Source organism: Triturus cristatus, chromosome 5_2 (genome assembly GCF_964204655.1).
Source record: "Triturus cristatus chromosome 5_2, aTriCri1.1, whole genome shotgun sequence".
NCBI classification, from domain to species: domain Eukaryota; kingdom Metazoa; phylum Chordata; class Amphibia; order Caudata; family Salamandridae; genus Triturus; species Triturus cristatus.
Window position 1 is genome coordinate 321,936,477 of NC_140588.1, and position 27,355 is coordinate 321,963,831.

Consider the following 27,355-nt stretch of genomic DNA (forward strand, 5'->3'; position numbering starts at 1 on the left):
TGATGGTACCTTATGGGTGGATGGCTCGTGCTTCAAGCTTCCGAATGGTGATACGACTGCTGCATATGCTGTCACGACTTTGCACACGATTGTTGAAACTGCACGTATACCACATAATTCGGCTCAAGCAGCAGAATTAATTGCACTTACAAGAGCATGCGTGTTGTCGAAAGGAATGAAAGTGAACATATATAATGACAGTCAGTATGCCTTTGGCGTGGCCCATAGTTTTGGGCGCTTGTGGAAAGAACGTGGGTTCCTGACTTCGCATGGAACTAAGATTCAGAATGGTCAGTTGGCGAATGATCTCCTTGAATCACTGACCTTACCGTTACAAGTCGCGATTGTGAAATGCAGTGCACACAAGAAGATTATTGATGATGTTGGTCGTGGTAATGCGTTTGCTGACGAAATCGCGAAAGAAACTGCACATCGAATGTATGTTGCAGGCCCTGCAAGATGGGTTGGTGATTTTGGAATGTGTGAAGACACGATAGAGAGTGTGAAGTCCCTTCAAGCTGAAGCCACAGAGAAAGAATTGAGCATGTGGAAAGAAAGTAAGGGAAAATTGGATGAAAATGGTTGTTGAATTGATTTGTCAGAACACCGGCGATGGTTGTTACCTGATGCATATGTGCTTCCAGTGGTCACGATGGCACATGGAATGGCGCATATCAGTGTGAAAGGGATTTGTAAGTTGTTAGCTCCAGTATGGCAGAATGCTGGAATTCCCAAGTGTGCAGAGAATGTGGTCAAAAATTGCATGGTATGTTTGAAATACAATCCTGGTAGGGGAACCCCAACTCCAGCTGGTCATTTTGCGCCTCCAACGTATCCGTTTGAGGTTTTACAGCTAGATTTCATCCACATGGAAAGGTGCAATAATTTGAAATACGTACTCGTTGTTGTTTGTGCTTTTTCAAGGTGGATAGAAGCATATCCCCTAAAAGACAATACTGCCTTATCCACAGCTAAAGCCCTTGTCAAGGATTTTTTCCCTAGGTTTGGAATGCCAAGAATGGTATGGAGTGATAATGGGAGTGAATTTGTGGGACGAGTGAAGAAGAATGTATGTGAGGGACTAGGTATAAGGCAGAAATTCCGCGCTGCATATCACCCCCAATCAGCTGGACTAGTAGAGTGCTATAATGGCACATTGAAGCTCAAATTAGCCAAGATCCAAGCGAGTTCTGGTCTTAAATGGCCGGACGCTCTGCCCTTAGCACTCCTATCAACAAGAATGACTGTGCATTCACGAGTGGGACTTAGTCCCTATGAAATCGTGTTTGGCCTCCCGGCCAATATATGGGGAGTGCCAAGGCCTACAAAATTCAGTGAGATCGAACACCCAGTACTGCTTGATTATTTGTATGAATTGACGGCTAAATTGCGTGTTTTACACCAACAGGTGCATGATACCCTGCCTCAGGTCTCTGAAGCTCCAGGGCATCCCATTAATCCTGGGTCATGGGTGCTAGTCAAAAACTTTCAGCAGATGAAAAATGACGAGCCCCGTTGGACCGGCCCCCATCTCGTCCTTCTCTCGACGAGATCAGCTGTTCGAGTGAAAGGGAAAAAGAACTGGGTGCACGGCATTCACTGTAAGAGAGTCCCTTTGCCTTTGCCTTATGACCAGTGGGTCCAGAAAGGGATCGCTGACTCAGAGACTGAGACTGTGCCTCGTTTTCTGCCGTTTAGCGATGCACGAGTAAAAGGAACGCTTTCTGAGAAGGAAAGCGATGACATCTTGCAAGAAACTGTGCCACCGTCAATTCAATTGGACACTACAGAGCCTGAACTCTTGTTTCAAGACCAAACAGTACCTACAAGAAGTCGCTACAATCTGAGGCCGAGAACTATGGACAAATAAAAATTATTTTTCTTTTGCAGCTCTCTCTTCCATCTGAAAAACGTTCTTATTTTTGCTTTTCGAACCGCCATCCGGGTTCAGCTGTAGGGTCGCGGTGCCAAGACTTTGGGGTACAAGCCGGAGACGTTAGGTCAACGGTCTGGTTGGTCTAGGGCGTTCCCTGGACTGACAGGTGTACTCCTTAGCAGAAGACACTCATCCGCCGCGGACAGCACCATTAGAGGATGGAGTTTTTCGAGATGAAGAGACCCGCTGAGGAAATAAATTTTAAGAGCAGAATATGTAAAGTAATGAATAGCAAACGTTTTGTAATATTATGTCTGTTTGTCCTATTTAGCATGATGATGTTTTCCGTAGGTTATGTATTATTGTCTTTTCAAGTGCCGTTTGCACCCACTATACAGCCCATACCTCCTCCTACTGTTTCCTCACACTCTTTCCACCCTCTGCCTGAACACGAACAAGCTAGACGTTCTGAGTTCGTAAACAATTCGTTTATTCAACTTCTGCACCAGCACCAACTAGTTATGAATACGACAAATTGCTGGGTGTGTGGTTTGATGCCGCATACCATTAATAAGGGTATCCCATATCTAGAGCTGCCGTTTAGCTATAATAAGTCATCATGGGCATTCCAGACTATGTTTCTTTTTGCGCTTGAAACCTACTCCCCACGACCGCCGCGTTCCACTAGACCTAGCATGAACAATAAGGCCTTGATGAAAGGAGTTGCTGATATGAGCAGAGATATCGATGCATATTCATCTATTCCAAAGGATGAGTTGCAAGCTTATGTGGGTTGGAACGCGACGGGGTATAGCATTAGTTTGGGCGAGAAACAGCGTAAAAGTCCATCCCCGATTTGGGTCGTACCCCACATAGGTCGGTTCTGTTTACAAGGTAATGGTCAGAACCCAAGAGCTCAATTAGGGAAGAGTGACTGTGCTGAAACGTACACTTTCCCATCACAGTTTTCCCCTGCGTTTTTGGCTGCCAAGGGTACATACTTTGTTTGTAATGATCGAGCATATACATGGTTGCCCCCTGATTTCTCGGGCACGTGTTATGTTGCAAATTTGCTACCGCCGACATTTACTGCCGCCTCTGATTATCACAAGACCAGAGTTGTGAGAGGCGTTGTTAGTAAGGAGGATACTGCCGGTCAAGAAGCGGGAGACTTTTTCCTGGGTTTCCTGCCGTTTTGGGGACCAATGGTCAATAGTCGGAACCTGAGACAACTGACTCGTGTAGTTGAAACCACTGTCAATGTAACGGCTGGTGCCCTTGGTAACTTGACAGCTGAGCTCCAAGCGGATCGCCTCATGACGTTGCAGAACCGTATGGTTCTAGATGTCATACTTGCAGACCATGGTGGGGTATGTAAGGTTATCCAATCAAGCTGTTGTATTTTCATACCAGATAACACTCCGACAGTCTATCAAGCCATCTCCAAACTGCATAAGGTTTCCGAATCCATTCACATGGATAAAGGAGATTGGTCGATAATGGGGTGGTTCTGGGGACTGATATCAGCTTGGGGATGGAAGATCCTAATAGTCACTGGGACGATCTTAGCAGTTCTTTTCCTGTTCTGTCTATGTGTACAGTGTGCTCCTGTAATGTGTAGCCTCTGTATTACATCATGTGTAAGAAGACCTGTATAAAGGGACGAGCTGAGCAATAGGATGATGCTACAGCAACATCTCCATGGCCTTATGAACATAGACCTGGACTCTGATTAGTATGAGTATAGTTATTGCCTATGTAAGGGCAAAAGGAGGGTCTGTGGTACTGTAAATTTCGGAACCATGTTGGAGGCATGGTCCCACCATGCCGATTTTGGTATCAGCGAACCGCAAATGACTAATGCGGTATTTATGAGTGTTTTCGTCATATCTTACCGATGAATGCACCGTGTATACGACACTACATATCGAACCCTCGGGTTCCATTTTAGAATGGTAACCATTTTGTGGTTGCCCTCACATAGGCAGCAAATTAAGGACATGCCTAGGCCTAAAGGACACGCACACCTTCCGTGACTTCTTTGTGACCTGTGCAAACTGACTCCACTGCCCGAGGTCAGTCCTGTTCGGCCGGTTCCTTTCACTGCGGCCAAATGCGATTAGCACCAGGGCTTGACACACCATAAAGTCGTCTTTCCCACACGAACCTTGACCAATCTCTTTCACACCTGACTCTGTTTCCCGCTTTATGGCTTATTTTACGAGTAGGAGGTGTCCGTTTTATTGGGGTCTGCTGATATCTGATGAGGGTTCTGAGCCTCGCTGGGTAAATAATTATGTGCTGACCGAGCTGAAATGTGGGATTATCATCATGACTGTGCTGTTTCTTTGAAGCGAAAATATGTAAACGACCACTTGTAAAGTAGGGGCGGTGTTGCCCGGAGCGTAATATTTTGTATATAAGAAAAGACTGTTTTTTGGTTGGGAGCAGTCTCCTGAGAACATACACCGTGCTGTACTTCTCGGATACCTGTGATTGGTCTGCAGCCAATAAATACGATCTTTGACTTCATCTAGAAGACTCTGTGTTTCTGTGGTCTGAAACAGGAAGAACTCGAAGTCTTTGGGTGTGTCCCCTGGCACCGCTGGGTTGGTTCTGAAAAACCCAGTACTTCAGAGCGTGTAAGTCTGCGCATTTCTAAGCAACCAAAACAAAATGTGCAATGTAGAGCTGAAGTGCGTACCTTTAGAAATAAAAAGGAATATGCACTAAAAAAGTGTTCCATAGTCCAGCAGGGAGCCGGTTGGACCTAGCCCTCTCTGCAGATTCACCCCCAAACATTTTGTCTTTATCCCTCTACTTTTTGGTGAGTTCGTTTTTTTGGGCCTTAGGACTCTGTGGACTTTACCAGTGCTTAGAGCTAAAGTGCTTGTGCTCACTTTGCTAAAACATGGTAAAATGGGTTATATCCAATTGGTATATTTAATTTACTGATATGTCCCTTGTAGAGTGTTATACCATATAACCAGGGTTTGAAAATTAAATGCTACCAGTGGAATGGCAACACTTATTGTGCCACCCACTTAAGGACTACTTTAAAACATGTCCCACTCCTGCCACTGCAGCTGGAATGCAGTATTAAACTGCCATGTAGACTTGGCATTAAAACCCCTTGACAAGCTTTAAATTCACCTTTTATTACATATGTCACCCCTAATGTAGTCCCTTGGTAGTCCATAGGGCAGGGTACCTTGTAATGGAAAGGTTGGACATGTACTTCTTAGTTTTAAATGTCTTGGTAGTGAAAAACTCCTAAATTCGCTTTCACTACTGTTAAGCCTAACCCTCCTATAGGATAACATCGGAGATTCCTTATTACATTCAATAAGTTGTAATTCCCAAATGAAAGCAGGTAGATATATCGTGTTTGGTGTCTTCGGAATTGTAATGAAAAACCCTATTTAAGGGTAAAGTTTTTTTTTTTATTCCAGTTTCAAGAATGACACTTTAGAAGGTTGGCTTTTTCCTGCTCTTAGCCCTTTTGGGCCTGCAGCCTGGCCTGGGTCACATGACTGAGTGTAGATGACAATTAGACTTTGTGAAGTCTTCCCAGACAGTCACACAATACATTTATTAGGTGAGCCTGAATTGGTGATCTGCTGGTAACATGGGGGCGGAGCTGAGCACAGCCCCACTGGCAAATGATTAGGGATTGCTCTGCCTTCAAACAAAGGACATAACGCCTCCTCATTGTGATTCTAGCCAGCTTGGAGGCAGGGCAGGGGAGCCAGGAAATTCCTTGCACTTCAAAACCACTGTCTAAAAACATCTCCCACCTTCCAGAAGGAGGGCATCAGGGTACAAAAATAGGACCTCAGACACCAACTCTTCAGTTAACTAATGGACCTGCAGAAGGACTCGCAGAGGACTGCCTGCTGCTGTGATCTCCTGTGCACTCTGAAAGACTGCTGTTTCACCTGGAAGGACTGTTTTACTGTCTAGAGCCTGCCTTGAGCCCTCCAGATGTGGAGTTGACAGTGTTAATTGTATTTGCAGTTCCCTTCCCCTGGTTCGGCCACTCCATTATTTGTATTTCAAGGTCCCTCTTGTGTTTAGCAGACTGTTCCCAGCAAGTTGCTGTGAGGGTTTTCATGTAAATAAAGTAAGTGTACCAAAAACACATGTAATTTTCTTATGTTGTTCTATATTTTTTCATTTCATATACCCATGTCTTCTGGTGTTGGAACTCTCGGGTGGTGGCCTATTTTAAATACTGTTTGCTGGTCCTTGTCCTTTCAGTTCGAAGATTCTTTAGGTCTCCCTCTATGATGTGGGTGAGTTTCCTTTATCGCTACATATACTAGGCACCCCGCCATTCATGGAGAGCATCAAAACGTTTGTGTTCAGTGACCAAGACTTTACACGACTTTTAGGGGAGACAAATGTGGGTATTAGACTCACATCTACCCCTAAGGGTCTAAATGATGAATAGAACAAACTTTTGAATCTGGAAAAGAAGGCAAAGAAAATTGAGTCACACGCTGACTTTATGCTCGAGTACCGCAAGGCTGGAATTATTCCTAATTGCCTAAGGGTAAGGAACGTTCCAGGTTTATTAGTAGAAATTAGGACATTTATGGAGAAGTGGTCCCTGTTATCTAATCTTCTTCTTGTGAATGGATGATTCTTATTATAGAGATAGCGAGAGAGGTAGTGGCTATTCTGATCAAATAAATTGAGCCAATTGAAGAGAATTTGAGAAAAAACAATGCTTTAGAAGAAGCCAAGTAATGCATCGCGAGAATGAACCTGGAGTTGGACTCCTTCAGTAATTATTTACCCAAGAAAATGACAGATACGCTGAAAAAATATATTCGTTTTTTTTACAATAGTGAATGTACCTGTATCTTGGTGAAAATTACTACAATGCCTGAAGAGAGAGCACATATCCACCAGATAATCAGAATTGGACTAACAAGAAAATCCTGACATTCTAAGACACATGGAGGTATGGGAAATTCAAATCAAAATAAATTTGTTACATATGGTAACAGGTGAGGCCAATCATAACAATCATATTTAGGATCCAGAAGGGTCACTGACAGGAACCAATCAAGGGGCAGAAACCAGAACTTGGACCCCTCACCTTATTTTCTATATACCAGGTGCCAACAATACTGTAGGGATTGAACCCCATTCCCAGATTCAACCTGTCCACTATAGAAGTAGATCAATGTACGCAAGCTCTCCTCACAGGGACTGTCATTTGTGCTAAGTACTATCATTGACAAATTTTGACTTACAAAAGACTTAGGCTTAAAAAATATTTTCTGAATAAGGAAATGGGATGTGAAACAAATGTCTCAGGCCTTAAAACTCAATCTACCTTTATTTCTTGCCTTGACAGGTTTGGGTCAGAAGTTTTTTTTTATTTTTTTTTTATTAACATTTTAGAAATACATCCAACAATAAAATATACAAAGAACAACCAAGCCATGATACAACAGCATCCATCATCCAGATCAGCATCAGTATTCAGTGTCCAATGCAACATCAATAGCACTTAGTCCATAATAGGGTTGCAATACACAATTACTCGACTGGGTACATTCGTAAATAGTCAATCAAGTACTTCCAATAATCTCTAGGTCTCGACCCCCTAGGAAGTTCTTCCTCATACGTTTTTAGAGTATCTTTACAATACGGTAAATCATGTATCCATTTTTTTACTGTAGGTACCTGCCTACTGTTCCAACATAGCGACACTCTTCTTTTGGCCAGAAGCAGTGCAATCACACAAAATTTACGCTTTGTAGACCTTAATTCAGGCACAATCCCCAGCAGGCAGGTTCGGGCTGAACATTCAATATCCATACCCACCAGGGCACCTATCATCTGCACGACCTTTCCCCAGTATTCCGCCACTGCAGCACAGTACCAGGCCAATTTTGTAAAGTCTGGCCGGTGTATAATAGGTCTGATGTAGATATTTATAATGCAGCATGCATAGATTGCCATTTGGTGTTAATAACCCTGTCAAAGAGCAGGCCGACTCCCATTCTTCCAACGTCAGCGGGTCAGCCAGGGCATTGTTCCATTTTCCCAGTGACTTATACGTGTTTCCTGCTATGTCCTCCTGCAGTTTACCGTATAGCTTCGACACTAATCTCATGGAAGTGGGGGTAGTGATCAAAAACTGTAAAGCACGCAGTGGAGGTGGCTCCTCCGGGAAGGAGGGGTATAGTTTCTTTAGGGCACCTTGTAGTCTGTGATACGTGAATTTAAATAATAACGTTTGGTTACTAATGAATGTCAGCTCATCCAGTGTTTGAAATGTCCCATTATTAAACAAATCCCCCATAGTAGTAATGCCCACTTGCCTCAGTAGCCCCATACCCACTTTCTCGTGTGTGACCGACAGTTCTGGATGGTACTGCAGCGGTAATGCAGGTGCATATAATGGCAGCTTATGCGCTTTTTTGCCCATTGTTCGCCACGCGCTGTTCGTAGCGTCTATTGTGTTTATATCTTGTTTGTGTAGCGGAGCCCTTGCATGTGTAACAATTGCCTGCAATGGAATTGGTGCCGCATCTCCCTCCTCAATGGCAACGTGTGTCAAGAATGGGCTGGGGTGATACCAACAATGCGCATACTGCGCTTGTGCGCACAAATAATATAACAGGAAATCCGTCACTTTGAACCCTCCCTGGGCATATGGTAGCATTAGAGCCCTTAGTTCAATCCTGACCTGCTTCCCCGCCCATATCAACCGAAGGACCATTGCTGAGATTCTACGAAACACCGCAGCCGGGGGCTTAATTGATATATTATTAAACAGACACAGTAACTTAGGTAAGATAACCATCTTCACGATGGCTAATCTATCTGCTAGTGATAAGGGCAACTGGATCCATCTGTCTAATTTTACCTCCAAAGCCCCAACAGCCCTTCCATAATTAGTGCGATGACAAGCTCCGGGTCCTGGTGATACCAAACTCCCAAATATTTTACCGGCTCCGTTTGCCATTCAATTGGATACTCCAAAGGGTACGGATGTGTGGTGTCTGTCAACGGTATCACCACCGACTTGGCCCAATTAATGTTAATGCCTGATTGTTGTGCAAACCTAACATACTCCCGCAGCAATGCATTCAGATTCGTCTCCGGATCACGTACATATAGCATCATATCATCTGCATATAGCGAAATATGTAGTGGCCTCTGCGGGAATTGTAGAGCTGAGTAGTGATGCCCTTGCCATATTTTACATGCCAATGGCTCCATTGCTAGCGCGAATAATAAAGGGGACAGCGGGCATCCCTGCATTGTTCCCCTTTCTATAGGCATTGGTTCAGAGATATATTTATTAACTCTTATACGTGCCGTCGGTGCCGTATACAGCAGTTGTATCCATTGCAGAAACCTAAGTGGAAAACCCATTCTGCGCAGAACTGTGTGTAGATATGGCCAGTCCAGCGAATCAAATGCTTTAGCCGCATCCAGGAGGATTGCAGCAGCCTTGGTCGTGGGGTTCAGGTAATGCGATAGTGCAAACAGCGTTCTGGTATTGTGCGCTGTGGATCTGGTGGGTATAAATCCCGATTGGTCCGGCAGTATCAACAGGGTCATCAACGGCTGAAGCCTATTAGCTAAGAGTTTTGCAAGAATCTTTACGTCAACATTGATGAGGGACAGCGGTCTATAGGAATCACAGCATTCAGGATCTTTGTTCGGTTTCAATAGTGCAATTATAAGTGCTTCCCGCAGCGTGGGCTGCAGAAACATCTTGTCATGAGCGTTTCCATACATTGCTACTAAGTGCGGCGCCAAGGGAGCAATGAATTCCTTATAAAATTCGCATGTAAACCCATCAGGGCCCGGTGCTTTCCCATTTGGCAGAGATTTAACCACCTCCACTACCTCTTCCACAGTAACAGGCTCCGACAGGTAAACTCTATGCGCGTCAGACAGCCACGCTATCGCTACATCATCCAGATATTCCCCGATCTCATCGACTGACGCCGTGGGCTGCGATTCATACAATTCGCCATACGTATTTCGAAATTCCCTGAGTATATCCTGTGCTCCAAACTGCAGGTCCCCCCTGCCAGTACGCACCGCCCTGACAATCTGTGGTGCCCGCCCAGCGCAGATTTTAGCTGCCAAATTTTTACCCGGTCTACCACTCTCACCGTAGGCCCTGGCCACCTGGCGTTTCTATACATACTTGAGCTCATCTTCTGCAAATGTTTGGTATTCAGATAAGATAGTTCTGATGTCACCCAACGTTTTAGTGTTTTGCGTTTGTTCGTATTCGCGCTCTAACGCACGTAGTTTCCCCTCACGCATAACGATCTGTTGACGTATATCTTTAAGTATGCCTGCGCTGGTTCCTATACAAATCCCCCGAAAGTTGGCTTTAAACGCTTCCCACAGCAACCCAGGATCCCCTGTGGTGGGCGCGTTGAATTCAAAATATTCCTTGATGGCTTTACTTATTGCGGTGGAATATAGTGGGTCAGACAGTGCTCTCGCATTGAACCTCCAACTAAACGGTGGTGGCACATAATGTGGCAGAACTAACGTGAGCAGGACTGGATTATGGTCTGACAGTGTCCTAGGTAAATGACTCACTGACCGTGCCCATAGCATTACTTCAGCAGAGCCCAACCAATAGTCAATGCGAGACCAACTGTTATGAGCCGCTGTCGTGTGTGTTGCCTCCCTACTCTCGGGATTCCTCATCCTCCATATATCAGCAAGACCCCTGTCAAGCATTATATCATGCAGGGCCCTTTTGTGGGGTTCAGTCGTGGTGCGTGATCTATCTAAACCGTCCTGAAGTGCTATGTTAAAGTCGCCCCCCCAGATCAGCGGAATATCAGGCACTGTACTAATTTTGCTCCATAGTGTGTGGTAGAAGTCAGGATCATCCACATTCGGACCATATATGTTCAGCAGTGCCAGTCGTTGCCCCCGTAGCCTGCCCGTTATTAGAACAAACATCCCAACCTCGTCCTTTAATGTAGTATCAACATCAAAATGCAACCCCTTCTTAATCAGGATCATGACCCCTCTTGAATACGAGGAGTAGGACGAGCTATGGACTGCCTCCGCCCATCTGCTCCCAATAGACCTAGTTGTTACGAGGTGCGTCTCTTGCAAAAATGCAATATCTATGTGGTGGCGGTCCAAATATGCCAATATGTGTCTGATTTTCTGGGGGTTATTGAGCCCTCTGACATTCCATGTCAAGAAATTTAGCTGTTTACTATGCAGCTGACTCTCGTGTACCATGTATCCAGTACTTCCATACTGTGACATCTATGTGCTTGCAATTGGTATCTCCGTGTGTGTCCTTGAACTCATCTTTCTGAGTGTGCCACCTAATGCATCCCCGGACTTCCGCGATGCTTCTCATGCACCATGGCCTACTAAACATTTCCCAATTCCAACCCTTCCACCCCCCACCCACTTCAGCAACCCGACTCTGCCAAAGACAGTCCCCATTGAAACCAAACGTCATAACCTAACTTGATGTGGGGAACACCCACGTGGGGGATCCACCAAGAGCACACAACTCCATCCAATCTAAAGGACGTGGTCGGGTACACATTTGTGATGCAAGCGAGACAATACTTTACAACATTGTGGTCAGGACAGCCTGATCAATAACCGTTTCTTGATTTTCTTATGACGTCTTTCCATGTCATGTCCGTAGGGGTGTCTTCTCCACCAATCATACCATATCTCTACCCACCCCATCTACTTAACCGCAAGAAATGAAACACTAGGGACACCCATGTTGTGGAACAGAAGGGGATCATAAATCGCCCCCGCCACCAGGCCATTTGCAACAGTTCAGTGTCTACCCCGGGTCCGCCATCCGCTCCCAAATTCAACACAGTTCTCATTTACGGCAGGAGCCGACGCACCCCCTCCCCCCCGCATATGCAACATTCGCAGCCGTCCATTCCAGCAGATCCACTCATGTTACCTTCCCTTATGCAACGGTCAGTCCGAATCTGTGCTTTGGTCCGTGCGTTTTTGCTCCTTACGCCTACTATTGATCCTCTTGATAAAATCTTGTGCAGCTTTAGGCGTCTGAAGAATGGTCGCTCGACCCTCATGTGTCACCTTCAGGCGTGCAGGATAGAGCATAGCGTATTCGATCCCCAAGTCCCGCAGCTTCTTTTTAACCTGGTTGAATTCTTTACGCGCTAGCTGCACTGTCACAGTGAAGTCTGGATAGAACTCCAGCTCATTGTCCTGATAGCTGACCTGGCGTTTTTCACGTGCCATGCGAAGGATGACATCTCGGTCCCGATAATTCATGACCCGGGCTACTATGGGTCTTGGAGGCATGCCCGGCTTCGGCCTCGGGCCAAGGTTCTGTGCACGCGCTCTACAAGGAAGATGGCGGAGAGGTTCTGTGCCCCAAACACGCTTCGGACCAACTCGTCAACATACGTTTCCATCTTCGCTATGTTTGCGGACTCCGGAATGCCCGCGATACGTATGTTATTGCGGCGTGACCGTGCCTCTAAATCCTCCGCCTTGTTTTTGATGACATCCAACAGCGGCTCCATATCCGTACATTTCCGGGCAGTGGCATGCGATTCATCTTCCACCGCTGAGATGCGGGTCTCAGCTTCCACCAGCCACTCCCCGTGTCCATCCAGCTTAGCAGACATGTTGTCTACCCGTAGTGTTATGGAGTCCAGTTTACCATGTATGTCCTCATCGAGTAACACCAATGTAGCTGTTCTTCGCCCCCATGGACACACCTCAGAGGCTAGTTCCACATCGCACATATGCTGCCAATCCAGCTCCGCCAACCAGTGCCACCGGTACGCTCTTTGAGACCGGCGTAATGCATGTGTCCAGCAGCACGGGTTCGGCAGTGCACAGCTTAGCGTCAGGGCCGGTCCATCTCTGGCCGCGCCCCTCCCCCACCAGCGATGATAGTGTCCATAAATGCCCACTTTCGTGCCTCTCAGCAACCGCACTCCAAGCTGGCACATGGTCCATCAGCGCAGCGCAGGGTACAAGCGCCGCAACGGCAGAGCCAGTTCATGCCCTTGTGCTCCCCTTCTTCACCGGCAATGGCGGCCGCCATTTTGCGTCCCGAGCCTCTCCCGCTGCCTCACTCTTACCACGTAACCCTCTGGGGCTCTCTGTAATCACCCGGTGCCAGCTTCAGTCACAGCGCCACGGGGCTTCTACGGTGTCCGCGCCAGCCTGGTCCGCCTTTTCCAAGTGAGCTTGATGGGCTCATTTCGGACTGGGGATTCCGCCGGGCGCCGCCATCTTGTCAGCCTCCGATCTCTTCCAGCAGGCCGTTTCCCCAGTTCGCTCTGCGATACCGTTTCGCCGCTCCGTCTGCCCACTTCTGCACTTTACTACCATGCCATGCTGTTCCGACCCTGTATTTTCGTCTTTACGATCCGCTGGGACTCCCGCATGCTGCTTTTTTCCTCTAGTTCATGGTCCCGACCGGCGGAGCTGACTTAGCAGGCAGCCATACCGCTGTGCGCCCTCTAGCACCCCCAGGTTTGGGTCCGAAGTTGACATTTTTTAAAAAGCAGTGACTCTTAAGACCCAGAACGTGTTAAAATGTGTACGCAAGCTACCTTACAATCTATCTGCCCAAACAAATAGAGCATTTGAAATGTTGGGGTACAAGCAGCAGATAATGCTCAAACCATGTGAAAAGGGGAGAAAGAATCCTTCTAAATATGGAAGGATACAAGAATAAAATTAAACAGATGCCTAATGTGCCTAACCACTACTGTAAATTCAAAGGAGACCTGGCAAAGAAAATCATAAATCAGATTTCTACCATTACCAAAAAGGCTGCCAGAAATGGAATTATCTGTAAGCAAAAATGTAAGTTTTTTTAACCATACCAACACTAAGTTACCATTAATCTATGGAGTTCCGAAGACTCATAAAAACACTCGGGATCCACCATTACACGCCATTGTATCCACCATGGAAGCAGCCATAGAACTACTGTTGAAGTACCTGAACACTTTCTTCAAACCTCTGGTGAGTGCCTTACTAGCACTCATGAAGGACACAAGACGCATGATCTAATACTGGTCCCTTGTAGGCCTCCTCTGCTTCTGCGCATGCTATTTTCTTGCTGCTTAGCGCCGGGACACCTCTTAGCTGGGGCAGCTGTTGCGCTTTATAACATTTGTAACATAACATAACATAACAGTGTGTGAAGCAGGGAATTCCATTTAGCCAGTTCCGATATCTTTGTAGGAACTTCACTAATATCCAGGATTTCCTTACCAGTGCAGAGAACCTGAAGAACAAATTTCTGTCCAGATGGTACCCCAGAAGCCTTGACCACAACTCTTTTAAAAGAGCAAGATAATATGACAGGGGTATTATGTTTCAGAGCTGCACACAACAAAGAAAAACTGATATGTAGTACGACATTCAAACCCTGATCACAAGATTAGACAGATGGTGCACTCCCAATTGCACATCCTCAATATTGACCCCACAACTGAAAAGCTACCTAAACCCACATTTGCATTCAAGCGCAACCGTAACTTGACAAATATCCTGGTGAAATCCCAAGTAGACAACAGGAATGATATGTCAAAAGTCTATAACGTGATAAAGGCCAGTGAATGGAAACCAGAAATGCGGCTCTAGCAATGCCTGTGAAGGAGCCATGGTGGCAAACTTCTTACAATGGGGACAAAGAAAAATCACCCTATTCTGACAACTGTAGAACATAGCTGCCAATTCAGACAAACTTACAGCGAGCACAAGTCTGCTAATTGCAAAAGGAAGTATGGAGCGCTGTTGGTCGGAAAGAGATCTCACTTGGATCATTTTGGGAAAAAATAAAATCCAGGAAAGGGCTGGACAATAACCAACAGTGCAAGAGAAGGGAAGTTTATTGGATTTTCACCCTGGAGACCCAACAACAAGGACTCAATGAAATAATCCCATGGGAGAATGCTGTTAATTAACTTCCTTCCCTTTCTTTCCATTGTTCTGCCTGGTTTGATCCACTGGTGGTATAAGCTTTATTCGATATAAAAAATATCATAAAAGCAATACATTTCCAAGTATACACATTATTTACATAAATAAAATAGGTTAAAAAGTCATTAAATCATCCTCTGGAAAGCTTATATAATACAAATTCCACAATTAGTTAAAAATTCATGGTTCGATTGTTAAAAGAAAAAAGACTGAATCTAAAATATGTAGACTAAAATCCAATATATGAGAGGGACAGGTGTTCGCCATCAGCGTCTACAGGCTTCCTGGCTAATAACTTGCTTCTAATTAGCCAGGCGGATCCCAAGAATTTAGCTACCCCACATATCAGAGTGAGGGAGGAGGTATCAGTGCAGAGGATGCGGAGAGCGTTACGATGGCACATTGGGCCCAATAGTTTGCAGACCGGTTTTAGCCACCTCATCCTGGGGAGCCTATACGCCGGACAGGCAAACAAGAGGTGAGCCGGCGTCTCGTTATGGTAGGCACAACCCGGACAGGGTAAAGATGGCATAGTTGGCCCTTTCCAATGCGAAACAAAGCTGTTGGTCGGCAAGGTCCCGAACCTTAGCTTCATATATAGTACCCTGTGGCTGGGGGTCTGAATAAAATCCAGATAAGTTTCTAGTGAGCGAGTGTGTTTGTGTTGGAAGAATCCCTCCGTCAGTTTCCCCAATCTGGGATTTTGGATAACCAGCTTCTGGACCCATTCCCAGTACAATTTTTTGATAACCTGTTTTGTGGGTGGTGATTGGGTGCGCCAGGCCTCCTTTAGACCAATAGAAATTAGAAGTTTTCGAAGGTCAGTTAGCCATATTATCTTGCTCCCAGAGTCCGCTGCAACTAGTTCGTCAAAAGCTGCAGCGTAATGGGAGAGTTCTGGAGTCCTTTTTATGCGGGCCCAGAACAAAAGGGGGCGCAAGCGTACTATATCCTGGAGTGAGTGTCTCCCTAGATCAAAAAATAGGGGCTTCAAGGGCGTCGAGGAAGGTAGGGAAAGCATGTCTCTCATAAACTTATTTTCCGTCAAGACAAGATCACTCACATTCTGAAAGCCCCAGAGCTCGGAGCCATACAAGGCTGAGGACAATGCTTTGCCGGCGTAGACCACAAGGACAGGGGCCACAGGCCTACACCCAGTAAGACGCTGCTCTCTCAAAATAACACCAGACGTCCTCTTGTGATTTAAGAGCATCTTAGCAAGGTGTGGGCCCCATTTCATGTCTTTTGCAAGAGAGATTCCCAAGTATTCAAAACCCTCCACGTTATCCAACGTTACCCCATCTAGGGTGAAGTGGTTTTTAAAACGATTGGACGGGTTGATGCACATGGTCTTAGTTTTGGTGGTATTAACTATCAGACCATGTGAATCACAGAAAGAGGCAAAGTTGTTCAAAAGTTTCTGGAGTCCCCCCGGGGATTTTGAAATCAAGAGAGTATCGTCTGCGAACAGGAGAGTCGGGATCTTCTCCCCGGCCAGTGATGGTGCATCGGCCGGGTCCTGGCTTAAAAAGTCAACCACCCCGTTGATGTAAAGAGAAAACAGGGTGGGTGCCAGCACACATCCCTGACGAACTCCCCTGTTCACGGCGATTCTCTCAGTCAATTGCCCCTGGGACCCCCATCTAACCTTGGCGTAATTGCCTTGGTGTAGACGCTGGATCATGTCTAGGACCAAAGGGGGAGCACCAAGTTGTTGTAGGGTAAGCCAAAGTTTCCCCCGGGGAACTAAATCGAAAGCGGTCTTCAGATCTATGAAGGCAAGGTACAAGCTGCCCCTGCCCAGAAGTACTATCTTCCAATAAATCATGAAAAGTCTGAAGACTTGGTCGATTGTTCCCATCTTGGTCCTAAAACCTGCTTGAAAGTGGGAAAGAATGTTGTTGTCTTCCATCCAATTGCCTAACCTAGCTAGTAAGACCCTGCCAACAACTTTCTGAATAACGTCAATTAGACTGATTGGCCGGTAGTTGGCAGGGTCTTCCCTATTCCCCTTTTTAAAAATGGGGACCACCTCGGCGCCCTTCCAAGAATCAGGTACTGGTGCACCTCTGGCTATCAAATTCAGAATCAGAAGGATAAGGGCTGCCCAAGGCTCAGCGAAGTGTAAAAGCAAGTCTCCAGGGAGGCCATCGGGACCTGCCGCCTTGCCAGGGGCTATGCTTTTGATTGCTGTCGTTACCTCGCTTAAGGCAAAGAGATCCCGGTGGTGACTGGGGGCTCTGGTAGGGGATGAATGAGCCATATCAAGGGAAGAGGGAGCATTAACGTCCTCTGTGTATAGTTTAGAAAAATGGAGCAGCCATTGGTTGGCGGTGATATGATTGGCCAGTGGGGGATTAATGGTGCTAGCCCTCTTGTTAATTAAATCCCAGAAGCCTTTCGAGTCTTTCTCAGATGAAGCATGTTTTAGTTTAGCCCAGTGATCCTCCTCCCAGCTTTTCTTTGCCTCCCTTTGTGCCTTGGCATACTCCTTCCTAGCTCTAATGACTGCGGCGGAGTCTTTTTTCTTAACTTCCAGAATGAGTGCCGCCCTTTTTTCCTTACAAGTAACAGAATACCAGGGGTTCGAAGCCTTGGCCTGTAGGCCTCCAGTGATGACCTTGCCTCTAGTTGTAAAGAAGGCGCTCAGATTCAAAATAAAATCTTGATAGATTTTATGGAAATTAGATAGGGACAAAGCGGAATTGGCATAAGATGTAAAATTGCTAATCTCTACTTCTAGATTGCCCTTTATGCTTGCCAATTTGTGTTCCTTAATCACAACTTTCTGCCATTTGAGGCGTCTACAACAATTACTAGGGACCACTTCTCTAGTAGACAGGAACGCTCGGCTAGTTGCGTCGGCACCAGGTACTTGCCAGACATTATTTAATTTTAAGCATAAGGGGTTGTGATCACTATCTGTGGAGGGTTTAACTTCCATGTCTAGCAGATCACACCATAGCCTGACATCTAAGAGAATATAATCTATCCTAGATGGAGAACAAATCCTATTAAAGGTGAATGCCCCATGGAGGTCTGAAATGGATCTTCCATTTACGGCTCTAAGGTTGAACTCTTGGACGAGGGCGTTTAATTGGATAACCCTCTGGGACCACTTTCTGATCGGAGGGAGATTGAGGGTCGGGATACTCCATTTGGCATCTAATTCAGCGGTACCCAAAAAATCCTCCGCACCAAGCGGTTCGAAAGTGCAATTTAAATCACCCCCTATAAGAATGTACGAAGACGGGGAGATGCCGGAAAGAATGCTTTCCAGCGTTGATATAGTAGCGGATCCCAGGGTGCCCTTGGTTCCCCTAGCATAGATGTTAAAAAGATCCAATGAGGGTTTATTGTGTGCTCCACCTACTGTTAAGTGCAAGATGTCATGAGAGATGCAATTGTGAGAGGAAATTGACCAATTCAGTGAAGCACTAACCCATATATGCAGGCCTCCAGAGGGACGTCCCTTTCTTGATCTGACTGCCGGGCAGAAATAGGTGGTATAACCTGACTTGTGTAGGGGTTTCAAGCTCCAAGTTTCCTGGAATAGGCAAATTTCATATTTTTCAACCTGGGCATTCCATTCGGGGATGGCTAGTTTCTTTTCCAGGCCCGCTATATTCCAAGACATAATATGGAGTGTGGAAGTATTTGGAGCATGGGGTGTCGAATTAGAAAGAGTGTCCACAGTCTCGAATTCGTCTTGGGGAATGAGGATATTTGAGATTCTAGGACCGGGGCTGAGTAATGTTGGCAGTCAGTCCACCTTGTTCAAGCCAGATTCCCCCCCTATTTCCCCCGATGGCATGTGGGGTGTAACTCCTATTGGGGGCCATAATGGTGATCGTCTAATTTGAATGGATGAAAAATCGGGAGAAGAAGAGCGAAATTCAAGAGCCACTAAATTCTCCGCCAGATTTTCGTCCACAAGTTCCAACTCTAAGCAGTCAAACGGGGAATTATGGGTCGATAGCCTTTTTACCCTGATTATATCCTCCCTAATGATAGATCTGCAGCCCCGGACCTGGCGCAACCAGTGTATAGCCTTATTACAAAGTGATACACTCCCTTCCAGACCCCGATTGGGGGGAAGTTTGGGAACTTTGACCAAGAAAACTGACTTCTTATGATTTAGGCCCAAATGATATGCGCCAGGTGCCTTATGAGTAGATGCCGGGGCGTCCTGCTTAGCGGCGGGGTGGGTTTCAAAGTCCCTGGGAGTGCCCCCTCTACAGGTTCCAATAGGACGAGTGGAACTAATTACACTAGCTTTCTTCGCATAGCTAGACGTAGAGGTAGAGCTGGATGGCAAGGGGGAAGACGTGCTTGGAGGGTGGGGCAAAACACCAGGTCGTCTAGGCGGGACCAATTGGGAAGAAACGGTCTGCAAGCTAGCAGTGTGTGCAACTACAGGTGGAATAGTTGGAGAGGGTTGGGCGATATCAAGAGGCAGGGAAAGATTTAGCTTTACATTGAGAGCCTCAATGATCTTGCTGAGAGTGGTCACTGTACCCTGGAGTGAGTCAACTTTCTCCATAAGGCTCTCAAGAAGTTCTTTGCAGCTACATGGGGGCGACAGAAGAGCCTTTTGCTCGGTGTGTCCACATCTACTGGGAAGGAGGCAAGCTACAGTCTCAGCTATATCTAATGCAGGTTCTAGCACTGAGAAGCGGTTGGAGCAGGGGATAGATTGAAAGGAATCATCTAAAGCTTTCTTGGAATCGTGATCGCCTTTAACTGGAGACTTAGGGTGGGAGACCGAGGTATCCAAAACTAAGGTAAGTCTAGTGTCCTCCATTAGTGAGCTGTGGGGAATTGGATTCAGGTGTGAAGCAGTTGTGTTAGGAGTTTTTTTCTTTTTTAAGAACATAGAAGGTATACCCTTTTGGGGAGTTTTATCCAACCTCTCCACATTATCCCCAACAGGCCCAGTAGAGTTCCCACTCAGAATGTCCTCACAATCCAAAACTATGTTCTCGATTCTGGCCATAACACAGTTGCTAGCAGCATGCTTTAAAACCTTAGATTTTTTCCCCTTCTTGCTTCCTGTGGGGCCCCCGCTCTCCATTGCCTTTCTCTTGCCCATTTCCCAGCAACTGCAGGAATCGCTGTGTTTTCTCTAGACACTGCAACAGTGATACAGCACTGTGACCAATCGGCTATAGCAACAGCGGAAGGTGTATTAAAGGTGTATTAAAGCAATAAAACAGTTACATAACCAAACCCTCAAAATAAACCAGTCTCAGGAGTTGGCTGATGCGCAAGACACAGTACCTTGTGACTCGTGGCCTCTGAAGTTAGAGGGGATGCCCTGTCCTGTCTCTTCCTGGCTCCGACGGGCAAGGACGGGCCCGCCCTTGGCCCGGGCTTCGCCCGGGCGCAGCCCGCGCGCGTCCCGCGCTGCGGGAGGCTTCCCGGCCAGATGAGGCCCACCAGCTATGTCACGTGATGCGTGACGGCGACGGATGCACTAAGGCTGCTGGGGAGTGTAGTTGGAGCCTCACACTGCCGTTCCCCTCACGGCGCCTCTGTGCAGAGTCCCAGGCAGGCAGGGCGACCAGGGCGCGTTCAGCGCGACAGCCGTTTCCCTCACGGCGGATGCCAATCTCGAAAGATGTGTCCCGCGCTGCGGGAGGCTTCCCGGCCAGATGAGGCCCACCAGCTATGTCACGTGATGCGTGACGGCGACGGATGCACTAAGGCTGCTGGGGAGTGTAGTTGGAGCCTCACACTGCCGTTCCCCTCACGGCGCCTCTGTGCAGAGTCCCAGGCAGGCAGGGCGACCAGGGCGCGTTCAGCGCGACAGCCGTTTCCCTCACGGCGGATGCCAATCTCGAAAGATGTGTCCCCTGCTTTCTATGCTATCTGCCTGTAATTGGATATCTAGTCACCTATGTGATTATGTTCTACCCTCATGGGTGCAGTTGGGTTCTGAACACTGTATTCTTGTAATCTTTGTATTTTGTGTCCTCCATGGTCAGGAAAAAGGCAACTGCAGGTTGCCTCGTAGTTAGGAAACAGAAGCCTGGCTAGGTTTTTACCTAAGGTCTTTCCCGTAGATGCCATAGTCTATGTGTTACACCCCTGTTTAATTTTTGAATGTTTTCCATATTTCTGTATAAGTGCTTGCGCCAGGTTTAGGGAGGTTTTGTTCCATTTGGATGCATTCTCCTCATTCAAAATTGTGCCATAGCTAAAGCACTAGTTTTAAACACCATCTGTTGGAAGAGTGTCTTCCCTGCCCGAAATGGCGCCCGAGTTGATGCTCTAATCGTAGCTGCTAATTTTCGCCATCCTACCTGCCGGTGGGTTTTATCATTATTTTACTCAGGTGTTACTATTAATACCTGGGTCTTCTCACCTCATCATACCATGGGAGGAGTTTGGCAGCACCTGGGTTCTGACCTGCATTTGACAGGAGGGGCTTTGCATCCATATATTGGTAAATTGCATGTCTAGACACTCCTGGGCATGTGAGGGGTGATGCTAAGCCTATTTGCACCATCTTGTGGCACTTGGCCTACTTTATCCCGGCACTTAGATTATGAAGTTGAGCGGGGACTCTGGGATACTTCTGCATGCTCCTGCCCTGTGTCCCATACATCTATGGCACTGACGTAACGAAAATTGAGGGGGCCTCCCTGCAAGGTGTGTGGAGGGGCCCCCTTTTGAGCTGAACCAGGACCTCTCTGGCCTGAGTGCTGTGCTGAGGGGACCCCTGGAGCATGGGGCTGCGGGGGCATGTGTTACATCCCTGCTCTATGGCACTTATCCTTGTGACTGTGGTTGTCTGCCATTTTATCCATGTTCAGGATTCTTAAGCTGTGTTGATGTACATATAGACCGGCACTCCCCTTGCAGATCTCACACCACTGAGAAAGCTACTATGCATTAAGACTACCATCCTGAAAATCTTGTTCCTTGAGTATCTGTGGGTCTGTTCCTTAGACCAATTTATGTGCAAGTATTGGAACAGGATTCAGACCCACATCAGGTACAGTTAGAGTGCCCCTGGGAGCTAAACTATGGGTTTATTTATTTTTGACATGCGTTTCTCAACTGCCTGTTATGGTTCTATCTGTGCCCCAGGTATTTCATTTATCCAAACGCTGAACTATGACTCATGTCTTCTCTATATGGAGCAAGTTATTTCCATTGTTAACGTGCGCTTCCCAGCCCTATGCAAAAAATATATTTTAGCTTCTCTCTGCTACAGCATTAGCATTGTATCTTTCTGTGGAGGGCTCCTCCTCATTTTGCGACTCTCCAGAGAAGCCTCAGTTTGCAAACTCTATTGAATCATTACCAGTAGACATCAGTAGGTCCGTAGCATGAAATTCTGGGGCAGTTGCTTTATTCATTTGGCCCCCACTCTGGGTAAGTACCTAACTTGTTACTTATCTTCCGTAGCTGTTATTTCTGGGGTGCCCACTTATGCCTTATATTCTTACCTCCCTTTTGCTTCAGAGGGCTCCACCCCATCAGGCCCCTGTTTTAAGTTTGCTTGGCACCCTGGGATACCTATATGGGTAGCACCTGTTTCACTTACCTCATCTTCGTAAAACACATGCAGGTATGATCATCAGTAGTACCTCACCTTTGGGGTCATTTGGACTAGGGAAATTATTACCTGTGGCACTATCATTAGTATGTAAACATCAGGCTTTGTATGTGTGTTTTCCAGAGGTTGTATTTCCTTTCTTTCTTTTTTTTCTTTAGCACCGGTGATGGTACTCTGTTCATTTGCTATATCTTGGGTTTAGATATCTACACATGATGCTTTGAGACTCCCTGGTAAGGACTCTGACTCTCTCAGTGCTGACACGGTGGGCGTTTGCCCCCACTGGATGTTAGTTGTCGGAGTACACATCCTTTATAAATGTGAGTTTAAGTTTATTACCTCAATGCTTTCCTATTTTCAGATGTTCTAAATTAATTGTGGATGGCCCCCGTCTTCCCTCTTCTTTTGGCAACTTTTATTTCTGGTATGTTTTGTAGCGCCCTGAAGAAGGTGGTAATGTATTTTGGACTTTCATCGAAATGCACATCGGTGCCATTGCAACATGAATGGGAACCAGAAAAACATACTACAATTGTCATAACTAGGAAGGGATGAAATTGTGTTGTGTAATTTACCATTAAAATTGTTTTTCATTTACCATTAAAATTGTTTTTCATTTACCATTAAAATTGTTTTTCATTAAAATCAAAATTATGGAATTGTATTGAGAGAATTATGTGTTAACACATCTTGTGTTCAAGAGTACAGTCTGGCTCCACATTTTATACTGTTTTTAATGGTTTATGGTTTGAATGAGTCAGAATGATTTAAGCAATATTTTAGCACAAGAGGAATGTTGGGTGGCTTGTGAATTATCATCTTTTTGTTCCATGTATTATGTATCACATGTTCTGTAAAGTGAAAATGTATTTAAATCTGTAAATGATATGGCACGTGAATTTGCTCACATACATTAAAAATATGAATGTTACAGACAAAGATTAATGGAACCAATAAATAAGTTAATAGTATTTGTTTTGGCTCAAGAGTATTCCTTGTTATATTTTAATGAGTCATACCAATATCATATGTGGAGTTGGCAATATTAATTGTATTTGCAGTTCACTTCCCTTTGTTCTGCCACTCTATTATTTGTATTTCAGGGGCCCAATTCTGTTTAGCAGCCCTGCATCTTCACCTGAACTGAGGACTACCAGAGTGACTGCAAGGGCTAGTTTGCTAGCCTCCTCTTCAGAGCCACAGACACTCAAAAGGCTTCCACCATATCAAACTTGGACCTGGACCCAGCCTGGGTGAGTCTTGAACCCCCCAAGTGGTGTTCCACCACGACATGGACCCATGGTTGAGGTGCTAAAGGTGTCCAGATGGCTAAAAACTGCTCTGAGAACCAGAAGGAGACTGGGACCAACCTGCTTGCCTATCTTCTCATGGTGCATTGCAGGTCAAATTTACCTTGCAGCTTTTTCCGCTAAGTTCTTCTATGCAGCAGCAAGTCCTTTTCAGCGGTCCTTCACCAAAGGGGTATCAGGCCTCATGAACTGTCTTCTTCTGCAGCTCTCTGCCTCGTTCTGCTGGAGATTGTTGGCTTCCATTTCAGAGACTAATTCCGAACATAGAAATCTTCACTGTGGCTTCAACCTAAGGCTACCAACAATGATGCTCCCTCCTTCAACACATCCTGCAGCCTTGCCCCACTGAACTTTACCTTATCAGAACATTTTTCTTAAAAATTATTTTAGGACCGAAGGTCAGTGCTTACCAGACACAATATACTTCTTGTATCCATACCGCGCTCCATTAGAGTTGACAATGTGTTTCAACCTTGACCTGGTCCAGGGCTACTAGATGTTTGCAGTTGGTGCTATTGACTTTTATGTGCTAGGTTTTTTTTTTTTACTTTAAAAATTCACAACTCTAGTTCTATCGATTGGATTTTTGTTGTTTTGGTGCGAAATAGTTTATTGAATATACTTTCTTTTTTGAAATTAGTGTGGGACTTTTCATGTGTTGTGTTTTCACTGTATTACTATTTGTGTGTTGCATAAATAGTTTCCACATCACCTCTAAGTTAAGCCTAACTGCTTTTGATGCCAAGCTACCCAGGGTTAAGCACAGGTTAATTTAGTGCTGCTTTGTGTTTCATCCAGCAAGGGATTGAGTCTGCTGCTTGACCAGGGCTCACCCTGAGTAAACCAACAACCTAATTTTTCAGAGCCCCATCCTCACTCTTCACTTCTTTCATGCAAAACGTAGGTCATTTTAATGCACCGCATTGAATTGAAATTGATATATGATGGCAGGGTTATTTTGAGGGGTGCAAAAATACTTAAACCAGCCCCACTCCGTTCATCTCTCTCTCTTTTCATCCATCCATTCTCTTTCCCTCTTTTCACTCTCTTAGCCCTTTCTGATCACTTTCTCTTTACCTTCCACTCCCCTCCCTTTTTCTTGCAGTCAAATGTTGTCTTCCTGTGTTTCCTGCAATTAACATAGGGAGCTGGGAAACATGACAGAGGCAGCAGGAGTAGTCCTGGCTTTCAAAACCAGCTTCCAAGGACTCCAGCCCACCGAGTACATTCCCAGTGTAATAAAATACCTGTCGAACCATCATACATGGGTTGGTACGGCCATTCCAGACACCATGTAAATGCATCTTTGTTCCACAGATCTACTTCTCTTTATAAGAACGCTATAAGGTTGATGTCCTAGAGATGTTTACATTTGGTGCAGTAGCAACAACTCTGCGTGTACTCAATGCCTGCCTCAAGGGAAAGCCAGGGCTGTCATTTTGGGGGAGAGAGGTCTACCAAGTGATGTGCTATGTTGCCTTTTTGTTCCCGTGGGAATGCCACTGCTACCCATGAAAGTCACAGTAGAAGCAGAAAGTAAAGTGAGCTCTTTAACCCCTTTGGCGCTCATGACGGAATGGTTCCATCAAGAGCACCAGTGCTCATTTGCTCATGATGGGACCATTACGTCATGTGTACATGAGCACTAAATCTCTCTGCTGCAAACAGCAGAGTGATTTCTTTTTTTGGGGGGGGCTCGGGAGTGGGGAAGAGCTTCCCCAACCTCCGAGGCTTTTTAAAAATTTCCAATGTAATGACGATTGCGCGCATGGCGTGCTGATGTCATTATATTGAAACTGCTTCAGAGCTCGTGGGGCTATCTCAGCCCCATCGAGCAGCGCAACACACAGGAGAGGTATCGTTGGAAAGGGGAGAATTTCCCCTAAAGGTGAGGGCTGCCCAGAATGGGCCTGCCAATGCCCCCACCCCCGAAACACTTCGCACAGTCTTTCTGCACCCCTGGGAGGCAGGAGGGCACAATAGTTTACATCATAATCATGCCTTATGTGTGTTATTTATCTAAAATTGTGCACCCTAGGGTGGTGGTACCCTTGTCAGACTAAAAAACCTGTAGGTTAGAGGTTACCCCTTAGTCCTGTTTCGGGCAGGCGTCAGGACAGGGCAGGTGTGAATGAGCTGACACCCGAGCTAAATTCCCGGTAAGTGCGGGCACCCTACGCCACTAGCCTATGGAGTACTTCTGCTTTCCCTATTAGGTCACGATCAGGAGTGAACTCGACAATTTAGTTGTAGCCTTAACTAAATGGTTCTTAGTTTCTGGCCCACACTGATTGTCTAGAGGGTAATTTTACCCTTATATCACTATTCATGTGCACTACACATCACTCACAGTTTATTCGGACCTGATGAAAGGCCAGGGATCTTTATGACATATAGGCGTGAAACATGTCGACCTCATAGTTACTTGGGAACATTGCGCCTACAGGGGTAACCTCTAACCTATGGGTTTTTTATTCTGATAAGGGTACCACCACATTAAAAGTATTTCTTCTGGCAACCCTTAGTCAGTTTTATCTCTCTGCATGCACTTTGTCACCCTCCACATAGGACTCACCCCACACACGCATATGCACCAAACGGCACTTCACAAAAGATCTCCGTCAAAGTGACCCTTCGGGGGACTCGTAGGGCATTGTAGCGCCGGCCCAACGAGGAACAACTGCCCCATGATGAAGCATGACATCCTTCAGGGTGTGTGAGTGCTACAAGATACAAGACTTGCTCTTCCCTCTCTTTTGAGTGAGTCCAAGACCTACCAATAGTTATTTTTACCCCTACACTTTCCAACACTTCCCCACTGTTGCACTCACTGGAGTGGGAATAGTAATTTTTTACCTCTACACTATCCAACACTTACCCTACTGCTGCACTCACTTGAGTGGGAATAGTAATGTTTACCCCTGCACTATCCAACACTTACCCTACTGTTGCCCTAAAAGTATTATGCGGTGTAATGGTATGCACTGTAATGGAATGCGTTGAAATGGAATGTGTTGTAATGGTAGTTTTAAAAAATGCATTGTAATGGCATGCGTTGTAAAATCATTACGATGTAATGGTAGTTGCGATGTATAAACCGCGTTGTAAAAGCATGCGTTGTAATTGTTTGCGTTGTAACATCATATATTCGACTTTTGCACCTAAAGAAATTGGCCTGCGCTGTTCCAGGTAGGTCCGTTAAACCAGCAAACCAGTGTGTACTTTATGTTTTGTGTATTGCTGTACTGCTGGCTGTGCACCTCTCCAGCTACACAACGTAAGAGTTCATGGAGTTAAAGGGGACTGCTTTATAGACACATGTCCACATAGTGCACAAGCAACATGCTGACGTAACCTTACTCTTTACTCTATGTTGTTCGCTGTGGGGAGCGGAAGCAAAAGACAATCTTTGAAGAGGACTTACTGAAGTCCCTGTACCTATGTATCTATATATTTATACGCTTTGGAAACTTTTTTTGGGGGAAAGGAATTGGATAACTCCAGACCTAAATAAAAAATAGTCATAGCAAGACAAGGATATCATTTAAAATTAAAAAATATTATGTGACTGTTTTGGACCGCTCAAATTTGTAGAAATACTTCCACAACGCATCATTCAGAAGAAAT